The sequence below is a fragment of the Hemiscyllium ocellatum genome, chromosome 14, assembly GCF_020745735.1.
Source record: "Hemiscyllium ocellatum isolate sHemOce1 chromosome 14, sHemOce1.pat.X.cur, whole genome shotgun sequence".
Lineage (NCBI taxonomy): Eukaryota > Metazoa > Chordata > Chondrichthyes > Orectolobiformes > Hemiscylliidae > Hemiscyllium > Hemiscyllium ocellatum.
Window position 1 is genome coordinate 48,734,832 of NC_083414.1, and position 21,377 is coordinate 48,756,208.

A 21,377-nucleotide genomic window follows, 5' to 3' on the forward strand; every position below is an offset into this window, starting at 1 on the left:
CTTTCACAATCTTTTCAATCACATTTATTAAGAGAACAATGTCACTTCTTAAAGAGTGGATCCTTAGTTTTACTGATCATTCAATGCTGTGAATGTTAGAAATAGGCTTTTATTTAAAATACAACTAACTGTAACAACAACAAAAGCAGAAATTGCTGGCAAAACTCAGGAAGTCTGGCAGCATCTGTGGGGAGAAAGCAGCATTAATGTTTCAAGTCCAGTGATTTTTCATCATCATTAACCCTGCCTTCTCCACACAGATGCTGCCAGACCTGCTGAGTTTTGCCTGCAATTTCCATTTTTGTTTCAGATCTTTGCAGCTCTTTGTTCTATTTAACTGTAATGACAGTTACAGTATTTGTGTAAAAGCAGCAGCATTATCTAACAAAAAAAACCTTATCATTAGCACTATCATGAACCTAATATGTCAATAGTCTTCTTTTAGTGAGGGTTCCATTCTAGCCTCGGGAGCCTGTCTGTGTGGAGTATGCACATTCTCCCCTTGTCTGTGTGGGCTTCCTCTGGATGCTCTGGCTTCTTCCCACAGTCCAAAGATATGCAAGTTAGGTGGACTGACCATGCTAACTTATTTATTTTATAAACTGCTTTTATTTCAGATTTCCAGTATTTAAAGTTTTCCTTTCTACTTTATGATGAGCTAAAACTATTTTTATCACAAATTAAAGATCGTGGCTTTGAAATAATTCCCAAGTTAAAAGTGGATGATACCAATAATGTCTTCAACATTAACCAGTAGACCTGCATAAAAGGTTAGCGTATAGTAAAATCCCTTCCATTGAGAAAGGTAAAGGCTAAATTGGCATAGCCCAACCAGGCCTTTAGTCTGCTCTCTCATTAGAAAAAAGACAACAGATGGTGGTTTAAACTGAAGGTCACTATGCCTCAGGAGAGGTTGTGAAGGAGAATCCATCATGGTAACCTCAGCCGGTGCTGGGATTGAACACACGCTATTGGCATTACTCTGCATCAAGACATTGGCCATCCAGGTAACCAGCACACCTCTCCCCTCCGTCCGTCCCTCCCTATTAAGAGTATTACTATGACACAGTGTATATCCAATGCTGCTCTGGTGCAATGCACAGTGGATTCTCCCCTGTGATAGCTCTCCAACAGTCATTACCAATATCAACTAGCCCATAGGGATTGAGGAGAAAACCAGATCATTCCCCACAGGAAGCCAAACTAAGCCATAAAACCAATCATGACAGGCATATAGCTTGACAGAGGCTGTTGACTGTCACTCCATAGCTATGGAATAGCCTGTGTAGCAGGACCATAAGTGTAAGCAAGACAAGCTTAACAGGTAAATTCTACAGCTAGCATGGTACTGAGCCATGTAAAGCAGCATGGGCTTATATATGATCCTAATACATATTGATCTAGCTGATCTGTCTGTACAGCTACTGGGATACTACACAGTTTGCCTCAGCTACAGAAGAATTAAAGGAGGAAAGAGAGATTATCCAAGTTGGTATCTCCCAATTCCTTCTCACAATGCAATGTGTTGATGCCAGTTGAGTCAATGATAATAACCTCCATGGTCACATGGCCTAATGGCATGTAAAGTTTCAGTGTTATTCAGAAACTGAATCCACAAACATTTAGTCTGCATAGCATGATATTGCACCATTCAGTCCACTTTGCTACCAGGCCATCGGAAAATCAATGCATTCATTTCTTGAGATTGCTGGTACAAGTCAATTATAGTTTTTGACTCCTAAGTAATGTCCACTGTGATACGAGACACATACATCAACTACTATGCAAACAGAACATAGGAAAACATCTGTGCCATATATAAAAGAATAAAACTACCTAGGGACAAATTTTAATTTTTACTGCCTACGTAACATGGTGGCTCAGTGGTTAGCACTGTTGCCTCACAGTACAAAGGACCAGGGTTCGAGTCCTGCCTTGGGAGACTGTCTGTGTGGAGTTTGCACATTCTCTCCTTGTCTGTATGGGTTGCCTTTGGATGCTCTTGCTTCTTCCCACAGTCCAAAGATATGCAGGTTAGGTGGATTGGCCATGCTAAATTGTCCCATAGTGTCCAGGGATGTCATAGAGTCATAGAGATGTACAGCATGGAAACAGACCCTTCGGTCCAACTCATCCATGCCGACCAGATATCCCAACCTAATCTAGTCCCACTTGCCAGTACCTGGCCCATATTCCTCTAAACCCTTCCTATACATATACCCATCCAAATGACTCTTAAATGTTACAATTGTATCAGCCTCCAACACTTCCACTGGCAACTCATTCCATACACATTACCATGCTCTGTGTGAAAAAGCTGGGCGGGGGGGTTCTGGGTGGGCTGCTGTTTGAGGGGTCGATGTGGACTCGATGGGCTGCTTGCACACTGTAGGGATTCTAGGTGATAACCTGACAGAGCTAATCACCTGTCCATTGTAAACAATACCATGAGCTGAAAATTAGATTCTACAACAGGCAGCTGATTACTACTCCCAGGTTACTGAAAACCAGTGTTAAAATGACCCCTGTTGAAGCTTCAAGTTATTTTCTGGAATCAATCCATTTATCGAAAACCTTTTTCAGAAATGCCATTTTGGGGTACAATGAAGTCACTAGTAAAAATTCTCAGTTTGATTTCTTGGGTGGTAACTCACAGGCTGAGTGTCCCAGCTTTTATAAGGTGTGCCAAATTTTCAGGAGAAAGTGAAGACTGCAGATGCTGGAAATCAGAGTCGAAAAGGGCTTGTGTCTGAAACATTGAATCTCTTGTTCCTTGGATGCTGTCTGACCTGCTGTGCTTTTCCAGCACCACATTTTTCGGCACCAAATTTTCACTACATTAGTTTGTCTTTGTAGACATTCACTATAAAGTCTGGTATCATTAGCCAAATTGACACATTCATTCTTAATCACTGTGAAATTCGACTTTTATTTTTAAAGAAATATAACTTCAAAGCAATACCTTCAAGCATGAAAGGTAATAGCCATGTTAAATAAAAATCTAATGAAATTTAAAATATTAAAACAGGATCATGCAATGTTATCAGAACACCTTGAAGCTTTCATTATGACTACAAACCCTACTAACTTACACTGATGTGCAAACACAGGATCTGAGATTTTACTGACATATGTATTCATTCTTCCTCAAGCATTATATGGTTAAAAATCAAAGGGCCTGATTACTGCAGAATTAACAAATCAAATATTCAACCAAAACAGAAATTATTGGAGAAACTTAGCAAGTCTGGCATCATCTGTGAAAGCAGAGTTAATGTTTCAACTCCAGTGACCCTTCGATTCTGCTAGACCTGCTAGGTTTTTCCAGCAATTTCGGTTTTTATTTCAGATTTCCAGCATCTGCAGTTCTTTATTTTGTTTAAAGTATGCACACATGAGGGGAGTTTAGTCTGAGCACAAACCTAATAACCTGCACAGCTTTGATATCTTTGAATATAAAAATCAGTGACAGCTCAGAACCTTCAAAAAGTGCAAAGGAACAGGACAAAGTGTAAAGTTATTTCGATGTTAAAAAAATTAGTTTGTTCAATCCTAGGCAATACAAACTTGCAGCAAAATGATCTAAAATTAAATAAAACTTGTATCTTTATTCCTTGTTTACATCCTCAAAAATAATGTAGGTTTCTATCAAGACCAAAGGGCTGTTTACACCATGGATTATTGCTACCTATTCACTTCATAAAGCTGCACCAATAATGGGGAATGCGATATCTGTCACTTCTTGAAGCAGCCAGCCTAAGAATACACTCAAGCAACTCACAAGTGACAGGCCAATTCAATCAACAGACAAATGTGACACCCCGTCAACATGATCACCTATGGGAGGTAACTGATTTACATCTGCTACTCGGCCACTATTATGACATTTTGATTAGTTCTTGAGGCACAAAAATTAGTAGTAATTAACATGAAGAAGTGAATAAAAAAATGACTCAAAACCTGCTGAATTTGAAAAAAAATTTACCATAAAATGATAAAACTCATTAACTGTCTAGTCCTATCTAAATATTAATGCTCTAAGTTCTGTAACCGTAAATGCACAGGAACTGAGAAAAATAAGACTAATAAATGGCTAGGAAGGCGCTTCAATAATCAATAGAAATATTATCCAGCATATATGTAAAGTGGAGAGAAGAAGGATGAGAGTTGATTCAGAATGTTGAAGGTTCACATTCTTTTCAATTATTGTTTTCATTATCAATCCTACTCTCACAGTTTGTTAAAAGCAAAATACTGTGGACGCTGGAAACCCAAAACTAACGTATAAAGTGCTGTTGAAACTCAGGAAGTCTGGGAGCTCCTGAAGAACAGTCATGCTGGGCTCACAACAATATCTCTGTTTCTCTCTCCACGGATGCTGCCAGACCCACAGTTTGCTATTTTGCCTTATTTGTCAATATTCGAAGCCAATCTAGAACCATTGAACAATAGGCTTTGCAGAGATAAAGAAGTTATCCACCAAATGAGTAACAAATTTACCTACTACAGTACCTTGATGAAGAAAAGATAATGCAAATATTTCCTCAGCAAGCAGCAGCCATATTTCAAATTGACCAACAGACTGTCAATGAGGAAATAAGCCTCCTGAAGATCTTTTTCTCTCACCAGAACAGTTTTTTTTTTGCAGAGCAATTAGAACTGTGAAAAGTTATCTCAAAGGATGTGCATAATGAATTCAACATTGTGTTCCATGCTCAGGTGGCATTATATTCTCTTTAGAAGACCTGCTTATTTCAAGAAAGAAATGGTCAGGAAAGGTGGGGAAGGGGAAACACTGATAAGAATTGGTTTGTTTTGATAACACTCTCAATACGTGTCTAGTGTTTGAAATTTTTAAACCTAATTCACAATCAGTGTACCAACTCAACCATAAATATTTACAGCATAGTTTCTCCATAATTTTAACTTAGGTTTTAAATAGGTCTGTTATTTTAATGTTGTTCATTTTTCAATTATTTAATATATTAATGGAACGGATTATTACTAATGTTTTGACTTACAATTACATTGTGCCAAAAATATTTAAATACACTAGAAAAATAATTTAAAACACCTGAAAATACAGCCATTCTCTAGTATGATGACACATGCGATGGATAGAACAATTATAAATTAAAATTCTGCTGGTAGAAACAAACCTCTCTATTTAAAACAATTAACATTTAAAATAATCAACTAATTATGTAAATGCTTGTGGAGCACAAACTGGCTCTTGAGAAGAAATTTGAAGGAATATGCTTACTAAGTGAAGAAAATACTGGAGGTTCTGGAAACTTTGAATATGTTCGGACCAAAGAGACAACTTGAGAAGCTTAAGGAGGTTTTGGGAAATATGTCAAGCGTTATTTTCTGAAAAGCTATGTAGATAGAAAACTTTAAGTTACCTATCAGAAATATCATTCAAATATATCACCTCAAAGAAGTGCTGCTTTGTGCCTTCTTTCTCCTTGGTCATGGTAAGATATTTATCGTGTGGTGAAGTCCCAAGCATCCCAGAGTGTGGCTATGGTCGCTGTTACTAAGGCTGTCACATCAAGTCAGCATGGGACATAAACAACAGAAATATTGGGAGTCTTTTATATTCTTCGAGTCTGAAGCAATATTTTAGGATTAGATGCTTCTGATTTGGCTGGGATAATACAAGGATTTCCAAAATGACAAGCCTCTGAAGTTGCAAATGGAATTTTTTTATTTGTTTGACTCTCTTGTCCTTTTACCTCCCTCAAGACCATAATTCCTACATCGACATGAACCCCTCAAGTATTTTATCCCAAGTGATTTTCAATTGTGAGAGCTGGAACATTATTTGACTTTTCATGATAGTATAGCCATCCTGATCCTAAAAATAAACTCTCCAAAAGCTGGAATAGAAGAGACAGCATTGGAAATGTTCAGCAAGTCAGGCAGCTCTGATCACCAACCTGAAACTTTAACTGTTCTCTCTCCACAGATGCTGTCTGACCTGCTAAATATTTGCAGTTCTTTTTGCTTTTCATTTCAATATAAACCTGTACTCACTTGTTACCTAGGCAACTGTACCTGCAGGAGTTACTGGATAGCATTCAAAAGCTGGGTTCTTAGCTAGTACTTTCTTGATTGCAGTACATGAATACTGAAGCACTCCCATCTTTCCCACACAGGTGATGACTCTCTCTCACTTACTTAAAATTCCACATAAATCTCCACAGCCTTGATTAGTTGTCTAATATAAGTTCTATACACAAGCATGAAGAACTTTCACATCTCTACTTGGTTCATCCAGCCAAGTGAGACATTCAAATGCTTCCGAACTCAGCTAAATCTTTGAAAGTGTTCATACCTGGTTAGGAGTAACAACTGTCCAACACAGAATAACAAATGTGCAGCATTAATAGTTACTAAATAGAAACCATGGGCTTGCACAACCACTTAACTGTAATTATGAGAAACCTAAACATTTTAATAGCAACTTATAGATTATTTTTACTTCTAGGAAATCAAAGCATTTTCCACCTCATCCACCTTTCCCCTTTTCCATTTTCTACACACATATGCACAGATTATAATAGTTTACCTTTTTGCCCCTCTACAGATGACAAATTTCAATTCCATACATTCAAAATTTCGGATCCAATCCTCCTGATGATAATGTCACCATTGTAAGTGACTCTTAAGGTGGAAGTGCTCAATGAGGACACTGAAACAAAATAAAATCACAAGTTATCGATAAGACTTAAGTGGGAAATATCTTGAAAAACCACAATTTCCTCCCGATAAATGTAACTCACAAAAAACAAAAAGTCTGATGTGGGGAAAGTACCTGAAACAGATCAGAACAAATAAAAATTTACCATTTTCTTGGAACAGATGAAACATTTTTTCTTTCTGACATAAAACTAAAACGTAAAATGCAAATAAACAAGATATGTGGGTGCCAAAAACTACTATTATTTCTTTCATTTCCAAAATGTCATTCTACTCATCATTTATACATGAATTTAAACTTTAGGTTTGGACATCTATTCCAGACAGATGAGTGACAATGCAAGAGAAAAGGCATTTTATTCAGATCTCTCATGTCGACCATACTATAAATAACTAGAGCAACTGTCTGTAATCTGGAATTGCACATCATTCTGCTGGATGATTTTACCTCCCTGATGATGTAGCTCACTGAAAATTAATCCTTTGTGTATTCTCTTGTCTGAATGTGGTAAACATGAACTATTTATCTGTCTCCTCTAAGTGACAATAAAGCTGGTTAATGTGTAAGCAGGTATATTCTACAGTTTCTCTTACAAAACTTAAACAGTGTTCAAAATGATGGTGTAAATGTTATAAATGAAACAGCCAGGCAGCCTGATGATTTTAATGCTGGCACTTCTATTTTATTATTATTCTATTATTATCTGTAATTCTCTGATGGATTTTTAAAGTGTTACCACTATGTTTCTTTCCTTTCTGAATGCTGCTAAATTTACAGATTGTATTCACTACATTCTGTCTTCTTTTATCCACAGTTCTTTGTCCCTCAAACAGCAGCTATTTATCTTGTTTATTCTACTTATCAAAATCACCCCTTTAGAGCAGAAGTGGGGACAGCAGCTTTGCTGGATGGTAGATGAAAGTGAGAATATCAAGACTACATGTCTAGGAAAACATGGCAATTTTTTCATAGTGATTTGCTGCACATTTAAACAACTGTGGAGATAAGGTAGCACCAGCTGCATATAATGTACATATTTTACCATTGTTTGTTATTAACAACAGTTCAACTATTCATGACTTAAAATTTGCTTTGTCTGTTCCCCTGCTGTGCATGGGGATCCTGCTGGTAGGGCCAGACTATGAAAACAAGCCTCAAATGACCAAATGTAATGGCAACTTTCAAAGTAGGAACCAAACCAGACACAACAAACCACAGAACAGCCAACCTAATTTATGTGAGTGGAATTCAACTGTAACACCATTTACTGAAAGCTAACTTTCCACCAGTGGTATATTCCTACCAGAACATTTGGTTTTGAAAATTTTTGATAAGATGCTACTGATAGCTTATCCATTTCTGTTTGAATCCAGCCAAATTGCCCTATACACTTTATGTTTGCTTGTGGACAACAGTTAAAGATACCATACATAATCTCTAATTAATTAAAATTCCCATGAAGTAGATCCAAGCTTAAAAATTCCTAAATGGTTTTAGATCACATTTAATTTACGCAAGGGCTTCTTCAGTTTAAAAAAAATCACACTGATAGAAACTGAGTGTGACTTCGGAGTTTATACTAGTTTTTTGTTCCTAATTAGAATAAAGATGAGTAGTTTCACATTACTGCCTGACATACATGCCAGCCAGCATGCACAAATAACACCAGAATTTCAATTAGACCTCTTAAACCAGCTTAATTTAAATCCATTTGTTTATGTGGTCATTGCAAACTGATGCCCATTCACTGTAAGTTTCACACTGGTTAAAAACAGCAGATTTTTAATCAAATTAAACTGTATTTTGAAAATAGCAAACCAGCCTAAACTGTTGTCTTGATTTTGACCTAAGCAGGCTAGATCAGGTCATACAGTCACGTTGTACTCCATTTAAGTTTCATCTCCCATTGAAACAATGGCATATAAAATTAAGCACGGAGTAAAGTGGGTCGAAGTCTCAAAATTATTCCATTCACACTGTAGTTTTGGTGAAAATGGGAGCTTATGCATCAATAGAAAATGGTCACTTGTTTTCAACAAGGCCTAGAAAGCAAAAAATAATGCAAATGAATCCAGTGTTGCATGGTTGAACAATTTGTTAAACTGACACTGGAGAAGAAACACTTTTGTTGCAAGTGAAAAGAAAAGGTGACTATCCTGATCAAGAATTTGTTCCAACTTCTCAAGCAGTCTACAAGGAAACCGTACTCACCTTTCATGACAAACAAAGGTGCTTAGTGACTAGAAATCATAATCGTATGCAGACTGCTCGGCAAAGAGTGCTTCTTTCTTTAGAACTAAAGTTAATCTAAAAAGTTCTAAAATGGGACTGGTGAACAGAGCTCATGTCTAAATGCCAAGATAGCTGAGTGACTGGGAGAATAATGTTGAAAGTAAAAATATTTACTGTGCATACAGTGCTCTAACTCAAATTAGGCCAGACAGGGCTAACTGTAATTGTTTTGTATGTGGTAAGAGTTTTTGTAAGATGTAGAATTACTTCAAGTAATAATAATATCTTATTTAACTATATGCATACTTTCAATATTCTAGTCAGTAAATCATTAATACTTATTTGGTTATGCACAGATTAACATAATTGCCCAAAAAAATCCCCTTTTGCTTACATGAGCATTGCTTGCAACACCAAACTCTCAACAATGTTGAAATCAAGGCAGCTTTATGATCTGCAACGTGAACAGCAAATAAAATATTAAACTTGTCCTAATATTCAGGGAGATAAATCAAAATCTGCAGTGCACATATTCAAGTTCTACGTTTACTTTTAAATCATCTTGATTATTGCAAGTTCAGAAAGACAATGGAACATAGTGGATCATAAAAACTACTACAGTCCAAATGGCTAATTCCAGTGACTGTGAAGTGACAGTATCAGAATCCACATTGCCTCTAATATGCTCTTATCAATTATTTTCTCCAGGTACTTACCCAACATTCTTGAATTTGATGATACCATCATACCATCACCTCCCAATGCTTCCCTCTGCAATTCCATATGTTGAATAAAGTAGTTAAACAAAACTGTCTCAACCTTTTAATGTGAAATTGACATTAAGCATATTAACAATTATCCTGTCTATAGCCATTAGGAGTCTTGAACACTTCAATAAAATTAGCCCACGTCATCTTTGCTTCAGTATATTCAGCTTTCCTTTGTGAGTCAGATACCTAATTCCAATTATCAATTGAGTTACCCTTCACTGCACCTTCTTCAATGTCAGAATGCCTCTCTCAAAATGAAATGGTCAGAGCCATCCACCGTTATTTCAGCTGAGGTCAAATCTGCATTCTCTACAAACACAGAATCACTCCTCACAGTCGTACAATTTTCCACTGACGATACAGCCCCCAGGATTTTAATTCTTTTCTTTTCAGTACTAATACGTGCCATGTACTGTTGACTTCAGAAATCTGTTTGGACCCCCAAATCCTTCTCCTGTTCTAAGGCCCGTAATATAATACCGTTGTTCCACACTCAGTTTTACATTTCTCTGCGTACATATAATATCGACCGCTTGTCTATCAATCTGTCAAGGTCCTTTTGTATGTCAATTCACTGATACCTCCTGCTTTCAGTCTCTTTCAGTTTGGCATCATAATAACTATGAATGATAGGGGCAGCCAAAGTTCCTCAATTGGCAATGGTGGGGATGAAACATTCCTTTTTTCTGAAGAAATCACAATACTGCCACAGAATGGAAATAAACCACACACTTCAGTCCTAAAATGGAAGTTGGAGTGCTACAAAGACCAACCCTTCCAAAGCGAATGTAAAAATTACTATTGTCTTCATAATAGCAAAGTCAATGATTAGTTACATGTTGTTTCTACATGGATGATTGTAATATTAGGGTATTCATCTTAATTTTGAAATAAACTGGTCCTTTTTCTCCGACCACATGAATAAATGGAACCTGATAATTGATCTATAAAACATGCGGCGCCTGATATTATTACATACTGATAATCATGTTTTGGAATAAATTATTTGGTGTTTCCAGGAACATCATCAGGCTTTCAGTATTGTGAATTAGTACTTCACCACTGTGCCATCTCCTTCCAATAGATTTTTATACTGACTAATCACCACAGACTGTTTTCTACTTTGAATGCAAGTAATGTTTTTTTATACAGTGGAAAAGTAGAGGAACTCATATAATGAGGCAACAATAAAGACTGAAAGAATGATTTCATTTCCAAAAATATTTTCAATTTGAATATTTTAAAAAATATAATGCATATGATTATCTATCAGTAAGTGAAATATATAGCTTGGATAAAAAAGATCAGTTTATTTCAAATCTAAGGTGCATTGGATACCCTAATATCACAATCATCCATGGAGAAGCAATATGTCACTAAGTATTGACTTTGCTATTATAAAGACAATAGTAATTTTTACATTCGTTTTGGAAGGGTTGCATATGTCAGTAGTTCCAATGCATGTGTTTTACTCAGATAGTGATAAACCCAACAGGTACTTTCTGGAAACCTTCATCACCAGCTGTTAATAATTGCACTGCCAGTATTATCCTTAGTCATACAGACTGGGAAGGTCCCTGGTTCAATCTCCAGATTGCTGCAACAGCTGCACTCATCCAGAACAAGGAGTATGTTTGGTGACACAATGTCCTAATGGCTTTGGATGAGGAAGGAGAGGAAAAAAACTCTGCCAGGGTTCAAGTCAAACCTTCAGCCAATGTCTTTCCCTAAATTACATACATGTAGATGTTTGTTTAACAATAAAATTGGGCTCAAGTTTGATGCTCTCTGCAGCCAAATAGCCCACAATTCATTACATCTGTTCATAAGAAATACCAAAAGCCAGGTGTCGACTGTGAATCAGTGGCTTCACGAGCGTAATAGAAATATTTTATGTATGAAATATTAAATTATTGAAATATATAGACAAGAAATATTTTATCCACATTATTAAATATAACATACTTATTCATTGAACCTCCAGAACGGTGAAAAATATTAAAAGTGGCACAAATATTGCACAAGACAAACCATTGGTATAATATTAATTTTGATTTGGCAGCTGAAAGCATAGCACTGCCAAAGTGTCAAATTGTCAGCATAGCACATAACACAACACCTTGTAGATACTATTGAAATAACCTGTATATATTCTTACCAAAACAATCATATAATCAAAGGATTATGGCAGGCTTTACTTCAAGGTCAAGACTGAGTCCTCCAAGCAGATTAATTGTCCTACAACTTGCTTATGCTTTGTTGTCTCTCCATATACTCTCATATCTCTTGTGGACCTGATCTTTGAATAGCATTAACACAACTATCTTGAACTTGAATCTGTCAATGTTGAAGCTGGTGGCTGAACCAATACAGCCTAAGTTCCATTTAGTCAGGATAACAGGGTGTTTGAGCTATCCAGTTTTAAAATAATCTTGTGGTTGTAAGACTAAAACAAGAACAAGAATAGGAATTAATCATTCAACAGATCAGACACAACCCTACCATTTAGCAAATACAATCTACTCTATCATGAGTTTGACTTGACATTAACCACATTTCCTAAGACTATTCAATATAGCTGCCTCTGTTGGGAGAAATATGTTACCAATTGTGTATGTTTCATTGATCTGAGGTCATTGGTAACACACAAAAAGGCTCCTTTATTACTTATCTCTAACTGTATCACAAGAGTATTCACAGCATTTTCACTTGACATGTGTCAATTTTATCCATCTAATCTCAATTTACGCAATCACATTTCAAGTGATGGGACACAGGATGTGTATTGCTGAACTGCTGAGATTTTGCTCTTCCAACAGAATTGAAACAGGCCACTATGATTGATCCTGTTACTAACTCACTAGAATTGGAAATCATACCCTCCCTCATTGGTGCACTCTTAAGAGAATGGCAATCAATTAATTCCTCTGGGAATGAAGTCACCAAGGTAAACAATCTTTCACGCAACAGAGTAAAATATCTATCCTATCCTCTTTACAACATACAACTGATTTTTGAGAAATATTCTAGTACTTGTCATGGTGATGTTTAGGGGATTAATATACAGCATCTAATTCAGAAAATTACTAGCTGGCTTATCTTTGTCAAATTTAGGTGGGTTTATTTGGTCTTCAGAACATAAGAACAAGGAGTTGGAAAAGATCATATAATCTTTTCAACTAGACCTACTATTTGATATTATCATGGTGATATTGGATTTCAATACCACTTTTCCCATCTGTTCCCATATTACTTAATTCCCTGAAATACTAAAAATCTATCTCAGCCTTAATGATATTCGATGATGGAACAACTAGAATCCTATAGTGCAGACAATTCCAAAGATTCATAAGGTTTAAGGTGAAAAGGTGTCTCCTCATCTTAGCTGTTAACCCTGAAACTGTGGCACCTTGTTCTAGAATACGCAACCAGGGTAAACAATCTCTTAGGGTCTAGTCCATCAAGACCCTTTGTAATCTTGAATTACCTCATATTCTTCCAAAGAGAATGTGGAAATCATTTGCTTACTTTCTCCTCCTAGGACAGCCCTCTCATTCCAAAGACTAATCTAGTGAACCTTTGCTGTACACTACTGCCTCCAATGCAAATATTACCCATTTTAAATAAGGAGACAAAAACTGCTCACAGTATTCTACTTGTGGTCTGATCTGCAATAAGATCAAAATACCATTTGTGCTCTTAAAGGCATAGGAATCCAGTCACTTATAGGTTCCTCCCCAAGCCAGATACTGGCTTCATGTATGGCTGTTTCTTCATTGCCAGTGGATCTCCTTTCCAAACAGCACTGTGTACCTGCAGCACATGTATGCAGCAGCTCAAGAACAAGACTCACCACCACCACCTATGAGCAATTATAGAGTCATAGAGATACACAGCATAAAAACAGACCCTTCGGTCCAACCCATCCATGCCGACCAGATATCCCAACCCAATCTAGTCCTACCTGCCAGCACCCGGCCCATATCCCTCCAAACCCATCCTATTCATATACACATCCAAATGCCTCTTAAATGTTGTAATTGTCCCAGCCTCTACCACATCCTCTGGCAGCTCATTCCATACACAAACCACTCTCTGTATTCATCCTAAACCTATGCCCTCTAGTTCTGGACTCCCCGACCTCAGGGAAAAGACTTTGCCTATTTATCTTATCCATGCCCCTCAAAATTGGTAAACCTCTATAAGGTCACCCCTCAGCCTCCGACGCTCCAGAGAAAACAGCCCCAGCCTGTTCAGCCTCTCCCTGTAGCACAGATCCTCCATCCCTGGCAACATCCTTGTAAATCTTTTCTGAACACTTTCAAGTTTCACAGCATCTTTCCAATAGGAAGGAGACTAGAATTGCACGCAATATTCCAACAGTGGCCAAACCAATGTCCTGTACAGCCACAACATGACCTCCCAACTCCTGTACTCAATACTCTGACCAATAAACGAAAGCATACCAAATGCTTTCTTCACTATCCTATCTACTTGTGACTCCACTTTCAAGGAGCTATGAACCTGTACTCCAAGGTCTGTTTGTTCAGCAACACTCCCTACGACCTTACCATTAAATGTACAAGTCCTGCTAAGATTTGCTTTCCCAAAATGCAGCACCTCGCATTTATCTGAATTAAACTCCATCTGCCACTTCTCAGCCCATTGGCCCATCTGGTCCAGATCCTGTTGTAATCTGAGGTAACCCTCTTCGCTGTCCACTGCACCTCCAATTTTGGTGTCATCTGCAAACTTACTAACTGTACCTCTTATGCTCGCATCCAATTCACTTACGTAAATGACAAAAAGTAGAGGACCCAGCATTGATCCTTGTGGCACTCCACTGGTCACAGGCCTCCAATCTGAAAAACAACCCTCCACCACCACCCTCTGTCATCTATCTTTGAGCCAGTTCTGTATCCAAATGGCTAGTTCTCCCTGTAGTCCATGAGATCTAACCTTCCTAATCAGGCTCCCATGGGGAACCTTGTTGGATGCCTTATTGAAATCCATATAGATCACATCTACTGCTCTGCCCTCATCAATCTTCTTTGTTACTTCTTCAAAAAACTCAATCACGTTTGTGAGACATGATTTCCCATGCACAAAGCCATGTTGACTATCCCTAATCAGTCCTAGCCTCTCCAAATACATGTACATCCTGTCCCTCAGGATTCCCTCCAACAACTTGCCCACCACTGAGGTCAGGCTCACCGGTCTATAGTTCCCTGGCTTGTCTTTACCGCCCTTCTTAAACAGTGGCAACCACGTTTGCCAACCTCCAGTCTTGCGGCACCTCACCTGTGACAATCGATGATACAAATATCTCAGCAAGAGGCCCAGCAATCACTTCTCTAGCTTCCTACAGAGTGCTCGGGTACACCTGATCAGGTCCTGGGGATTTTTAACTGTTTCAAGACATCCAGCACTTCCTCCTCTGTAATCTAGACATTTTGCAAGATGTCACCATCTATTTCCCTACAGTCTATATCTTCCATATCCTTTTTCACAGTAAATACTGATGCAAATAGTCATTTAGTATCTCCCCCATTTTATGTGGCTCCACACAAAGGCTCCCTTGCTGATCTTTGAGGGGCCCTATTCTCTCCCTCGTTACCCTTTTATCCTTAATATATTTGTAAAAGCCTTTTGGATTCTCCTTAATTCTATTTGCCAAAGCTATCTCATGTCTCCATTTTGCCCTGCTGATTTCTCTCTTAAGTATACTTCTACTTTCTTTATACTCTTCTAAGGATCCACTCGATATATCCTATCTATACCTGACATATGTTTCTTTCTTTTTCTTAACCAAACCCTTTATTTCTTCAGTCATCCAGCATTCCCTATACCTACCAGCCTTCCCTTTCACCCTGACAGGAATAAACTTTCTCTGGATTCTTGTTATCTCATTTTTTGAAGGCTTCCCATTTTCCACTCATCCCTTTATCTGCAAACATCTGCCTCCAATCAGCTTTTGAAAGTTCTTGCCTAATACCGTCAAAATTGGCCTTTCTCCAACTTAGAACTTCAACTTAGGAATGGGTAACAAATGCTGGCCGAGCCAGTGATGCTCATACCCTGTGAATTCTTTCCTTACTTTCTTGAATCGCAGTGCTACATTTGGTAACTTCCAATACCCTGGGACCATTGCAGAATCTATGCTATTTTAGAAAATCTCTTTTAGAACTTAGGACAAAGCCTTTTGGGTCCTATGAATTTGTTGGGTTTTGGTATTTGTTGGATTTTAGTTACATGAGTTCCACCAGTACTTTTGCTCTGCTGATATTAATTACCTTCGATTTCCCAGATCTATTAAAGCTTAAGTGAATGTTTATTTGTGCTAGTCTAGACAGCTCAATCTGCTCCACATTAGACTATGTACCAGCATCGTGCAAAGAAGCTCAACCACTTCTGCTTAACGTGCCTTCAGAAGGCTTTGGACATCAAATGGAAGGACAAAATAGCAGACATCAAGGTGCTTATGAGACCACACACCATATTGACATGATCATAACCAAGTTTGGCTAGTCATGTCGCCAGAATGCCTGACTACATGGGCTGCATTCTCTTGGCAATCAAAAGAGGCAGCATAAGGAAACCACTGAAACTGACACAGAGTAATGGAAGGATCAGTACATCTGACACAGCCAAATAAAAAACAGTAGTCTTCTTCAAAATCAAGCAATGGCACAAAGATATTGAAATGCGAGGAAATCCTGAGTCAGTGACACATCCGAGCATCAGTCAACTGTGGTACTCGGGCGATAGGACTGCAGATGCTGGTAAGTCAGTGTTGATAAAGATTGGAGCTGGAAAAAGCACAGCAGGTCAAGCAGCATCAGACGAGATGGGGAGTTGATGTTTCAGATCAGAACCTTTTATCAGGACTGGCTTTCAGGTCGGAACTTTTCATCAGTCCTGATGAAAGCTTCCAAGCTGAAACGTTGACTCCCCTGCTCCTCTGATGCTGCTTGACCTGCTGTGCTTTTTCTAGCTACACACTTTATCGAACTGTGGTACCCAGACCTACTAGCAACAAAATCTCTGAACTTGAGTCTTAGCTGTTTTCAATGTAACCCTTCCGAACATCCAGATGATGATTATGAACATCTTTGTCTTGAAGGAGAAACAAGAGACTCCTAACTGAATCTCAATCTTCTGAAATCAAATGGACAAAATAAATTCACGAGAATAATCAAAGCATTTTCTTTCTAACAGAGATCAGAAAAATGTCATGTTTCTGTACTCCAATGCACAAATCTGGGAAGGCAGTTCCATTCTCTATGTATTTGTACAAAATATTAATTTCATATCATCTTTTAGGGATTACAAAGTGAATATTAATGTCCTAATATACGAAGTAGAATCCATGTGGCAAGCCATCCTCTGGCATGTTTAGCAAACACAAGATTACTTCCAGCAAAGATGATGGGAGGGAACAACACGAAGAAAATAGGTCAACTTAGGACATGGAATGAAGAATAATGACAATGTATTTTAGCTTTAGTCTTGGCGTTAACTGTTTCAATAGTCATTAAAGAAACACTAGAAAACTAATACAATGTCGTTTTTATCGACTTTTTCATATGTAGAATTGCATTCTATCATGTTTACTTGGCATATTTTCTTGAAAAAAAAGAGCAGCTTATGTTCCTTCTTTATTTTTACTGTCACTGAAAATGCTGAAACTCACTGTGATACTGTTCTGCAAGAACAATCAACTCCCCCAATTCCTTGACCAATTAACTATGCTTCATGATTGAGCTTTGATCAAGTGTTTGCAGATTCTTTATCTGTGAAAAGCAATAAAAGTAAACCTAGTTTAGTTTTCTTCAACAAGCATAAATGTGCGCTGTATTTACCAGCATAGTGATCCAAAGGTGGAACCCTGAATTCTCCCTATATTGGTGGAAGTTCCAAAGTCCAATTGTGACAGCCAAATTATTATTCTGACTAGATTCAAATCGTTCAGCTGAGAATGTCATCTAATTTGCTCCATAATGAATTTGCTGCAAAAATAAGTTATTTGTTACTCTCTATACTTCCATACATTACACAATAGCACAATAGATACCAGGCAGGCAACCTACTCCCATGTGTGTGCTGATACACAAGTGTACCTAAGTGTTGTCATTAGGTTTAATTAGTATGTTGGTAACAATAGCTACATGAAAAGTTATACTTATGCCAATACAATTTAGCATACACTATCTTATTCCCATTACTAGTGGCAATCCTGTAAGCACCATCTTGGCATCATTTAGCTCAATATGCACATGAAAGATATGGAAGACAATTATTGTTGAATTAGTTCTTACAGGACAGGTGAACTTGGTACAAAAAGTCACACATAACATTACACTTTAGTGTAATCCCGATGAGACACCCCACAATTCTGCCTTTTGTTTTCACACCCTTCCTCTTAATGTTATCCTGTAGAGATTACTTCCACATTCTTGTGTTTCTATTTAGAACTGCAAATGTAATGAAGAACTGCCATATCTTTGGTAAAATATTAAAGCCATATATAAGGTATATACACAATGCTTTGAAAATAATATCTGTAGCTAAGTTAGCTTGTGAAAATATGCTACACAAGCTTGATCTAGAGTACATTACCATTCCTCCTATTCATACAAAAGGTGATTTTTTTTCAGGGGAGCAATGGCCATCTTATTTTATTAAGGACAAGTCTATCATTCTAAATAAACAACTAAGCTCTAAACCTACAGTTTAATAAAGCTTTAATAAACTTAATCTTATAGTTCAATTTACCCACAATTTAGTGACAAAACAGGTTAGCCATAAAGAACCTTTTTATGCTTCTTTCCAGCGAGTAAAACTATTGAACTACATAGCCACGATGAGGAATAAAATTTGGCACACTGTACTCCTGCACGGATGAGCAAGTCCTAAATGATATTTTGTGTAGCTTATGCACTCAAATAATGTAAACATTATCCTGTCTAGTTCAGTATATTTTGACTGATTACAGATTTTTAATAATGTTATTCTCACTTCAAGAATCTCAATGCTTTAAGATAAAATATTTAAGTTCTCCGATTGAGAAAAAAAGAGAACAATTCAAAGATTTTAATTTAATCCAACAACAATCCAAAACAACACAAGTAAACTCTCTGAAAATGGGTAGAAAAGGTCATGAGGTCAAACCAAGTATTAATAGGTCATTGTGCAACCTACTTGAGAACATTTATGGCTGGTCATGGCTAAATGGTCACTTGATTAACCAAATCTGTTCACATCTCACAGATAACAATCATTCCAGTAATTAAGAATTAAAACTACCTCATTCTACAATTGTTACAAATGAAATATTCTATTCAAAGAATCACTATGGTATTTTATTGTAAGGAATGAAGGAAAATTATATAATTTTTTTCCAAATTGAATCCCATGCAAATATCTTGCAACATTTAAGCTGCACAATTGCCACTTTACGGGATCAAAACTGTGTATAAGTGACTTAATAAAAATTGGCACAATGAAAAATAACAATGTTTTATAAACATTTGCCATTATCACAACGTGAAAAGTAGTGAAAGCATTTTTCATATTACATCACTTGATTCTATAAGAATAATGCCTAATAAGGAATAATTATTTTATAGACTATCAAAAGACAGCAATAACAATCAAGGTCTTTTTCATCTTTTGTCAAAGTATTTAGATGGCTGTGAGCCACTACCAGTACAGTGTTCAGAAGTGGTATATTTTACTTAAGACTCAGTGAATAACACTATATTCAATTTGAAATGATTGCACCTACCTTTTGGAATCAGCAAAACTAATTCTAACACCACTACAGGATTTTAAAAATTTGTGCCACTCAGCAGCAGTACTTATTTTCTCTTTTAAGTGTGATTTGGGGGGCTTGAGAAATATTTCATTAAATAGGGAATACAACTTTATTTTGGGAATTTTAGTAGAATTGATGCTAAAGACTGTTCTTGTAATAAATTATTTTCAGTTAAATCTTAATCCAGGAACTGGAAGAATGATTTAATTAAACTCTGCAGGAGAACAATGCAGTTCTTTAACACTGGGTGTACTCAGAAAGAATTTTTGGGAGGAGGGATTGAAGCAGGCAATAAGGTGAGTGGGGGTGCTAAGGGGTTTGATAGCAAAAACTGTTCCATTGAAAAAAATGCTCCCTCTCCTGCTTCAGTTCAGGTTTTATTTTCATAAAATCAAGTTTAGATGCGGACACAGGAGCCACTTATAAATCCTAACGTCTGACCCATTCATTTAAGGCCCCAAAGTGACATTTACTGCACGATGGATTATGACTTGGAATTCAAATAAAATGTTAGGTGCCATGCAACACAGTAAACTTCACTTAATGCAGTTGTGTTTTAAATAATAATAAAAATTAAAACAAAGGCTCCCAAAATATTCAATCTTCTAGCCTCTAATTACTCAATGTAATTAATCAAAAAGTAGTCTTCCTATTTTAGAAAAAAACCCAGTCCCAAAATCAATATGACCAAGAATTGCCAGATTAAGACTACATGGTGTCAACTGAATGTAAAATAGATATCTCTTAAAAGACAACTACCACTGGGAAAACCAAATATCTTGAACAATTGATGTGAGACTAGCATCCAATATACCTAGAAGTTAATTAAGGCTTAGGCTGACATATTCTTGAAGGCATGTACGCTTTATTACTTCTTGGTTGGATTGATAGTAAGTAAGTGAGTAAGCATGGTGCTCAGGGATAACTGGTATGTTGGGAGCCGTGAAAAGGAAAACAAAGCAGTAGTTGGTGCCTTAAGTCAGCCAGTTATATCACTGGAATCTAGCAACTGTCTATTAATGTGGATTAACTAGTACAATTTCTCATAGTATCACCGTAGTCAAAAGTGTTTATGTTTATGGGCTGAGCCTTATGATACTTTGGCAAAGTATCATATACATTGAATTTCACCAAGGGTTTCTCTCTGTGAGGTCTATCAACCTCATTAACTAACTACCACTCACTTATGATGCCCCTCCTGCTTGATGTAGCTCAATTCCCCCATTTGATAGAAGGTGTAATCACCACTGCCAGGATATCCCAAGATCCCTGATACTAGCACCATCTTTAAAATGCTGTTTTCTACCCAGCTCAATACTGAGTCTGTCCCACACAAATTTAGACACATCAGATCAGGGAAAATTGGTGCCCTGCTTTGCAAACAGGTTCCTGAAGATTGTGCTGGACAGGGTGGTGCAGAGAAGGGACATCCTCATTCTACAGGCTGACAGAGAAAGCGAGAACACCAGACCCTGCCAGTCCAATCAGAGGTTGGCACCTGAGTCAGTGCAGTATCTGGAGGAAGTCAGTCAATGAACTTCTCCACTCCACAGCAGTAAATGCTACCTCACACCCACTCTAATTCTTCTACTTTAGCCCACTGCCCACAAACGATCTTCCTCTATTACTTTCAATATTGCATGCAATATCTTCTCTCACTCACTCTGTCCCACCTCAAATTCCACCCTACTAACCATATATGGCCTCTGCACCACCTACTCATTCCCTCATGATACCTCACTACTTTCCTTCACCTGCACAAGTACCAATGCTACACACTCCCTCTCTATCTCTCACTGCAGAAGAGAATGGCCTACAACAGGGCAGAAAGAGCCAAAACAGGTGATGGTGT

At 37.4% G+C, this 21,377-nt stretch overlaps 1 protein-coding gene across 9 annotated transcripts in view; it reads right to left on the bottom strand.

Moving 5' to 3' along the window:
- foxp1b (forkhead box P1b) overlaps nt 1–21,377 on the bottom strand; it is a 489,011-nt gene that overhangs the window by 433,566 nt on the left and 34,068 nt on the right. For 6 of the 9 annotated variants that reach the window (XM_060835708.1, XM_060835703.1, XM_060835698.1 and 3 more), the window contains exon 2: nt 6,575–6,697. The exons of 2 other annotated variants lie outside the window; for them this stretch is intronic. The gene's annotated coding sequence lies outside the window, so the exon portion shown is untranslated. Of the gene's footprint in view, nt 1–6,574; nt 6,698–9,332; nt 9,393–21,377 lie in introns of all 9 variants that reach the window. One more of the 9 variants, XM_060835699.1, reaches the window with a different exon arrangement.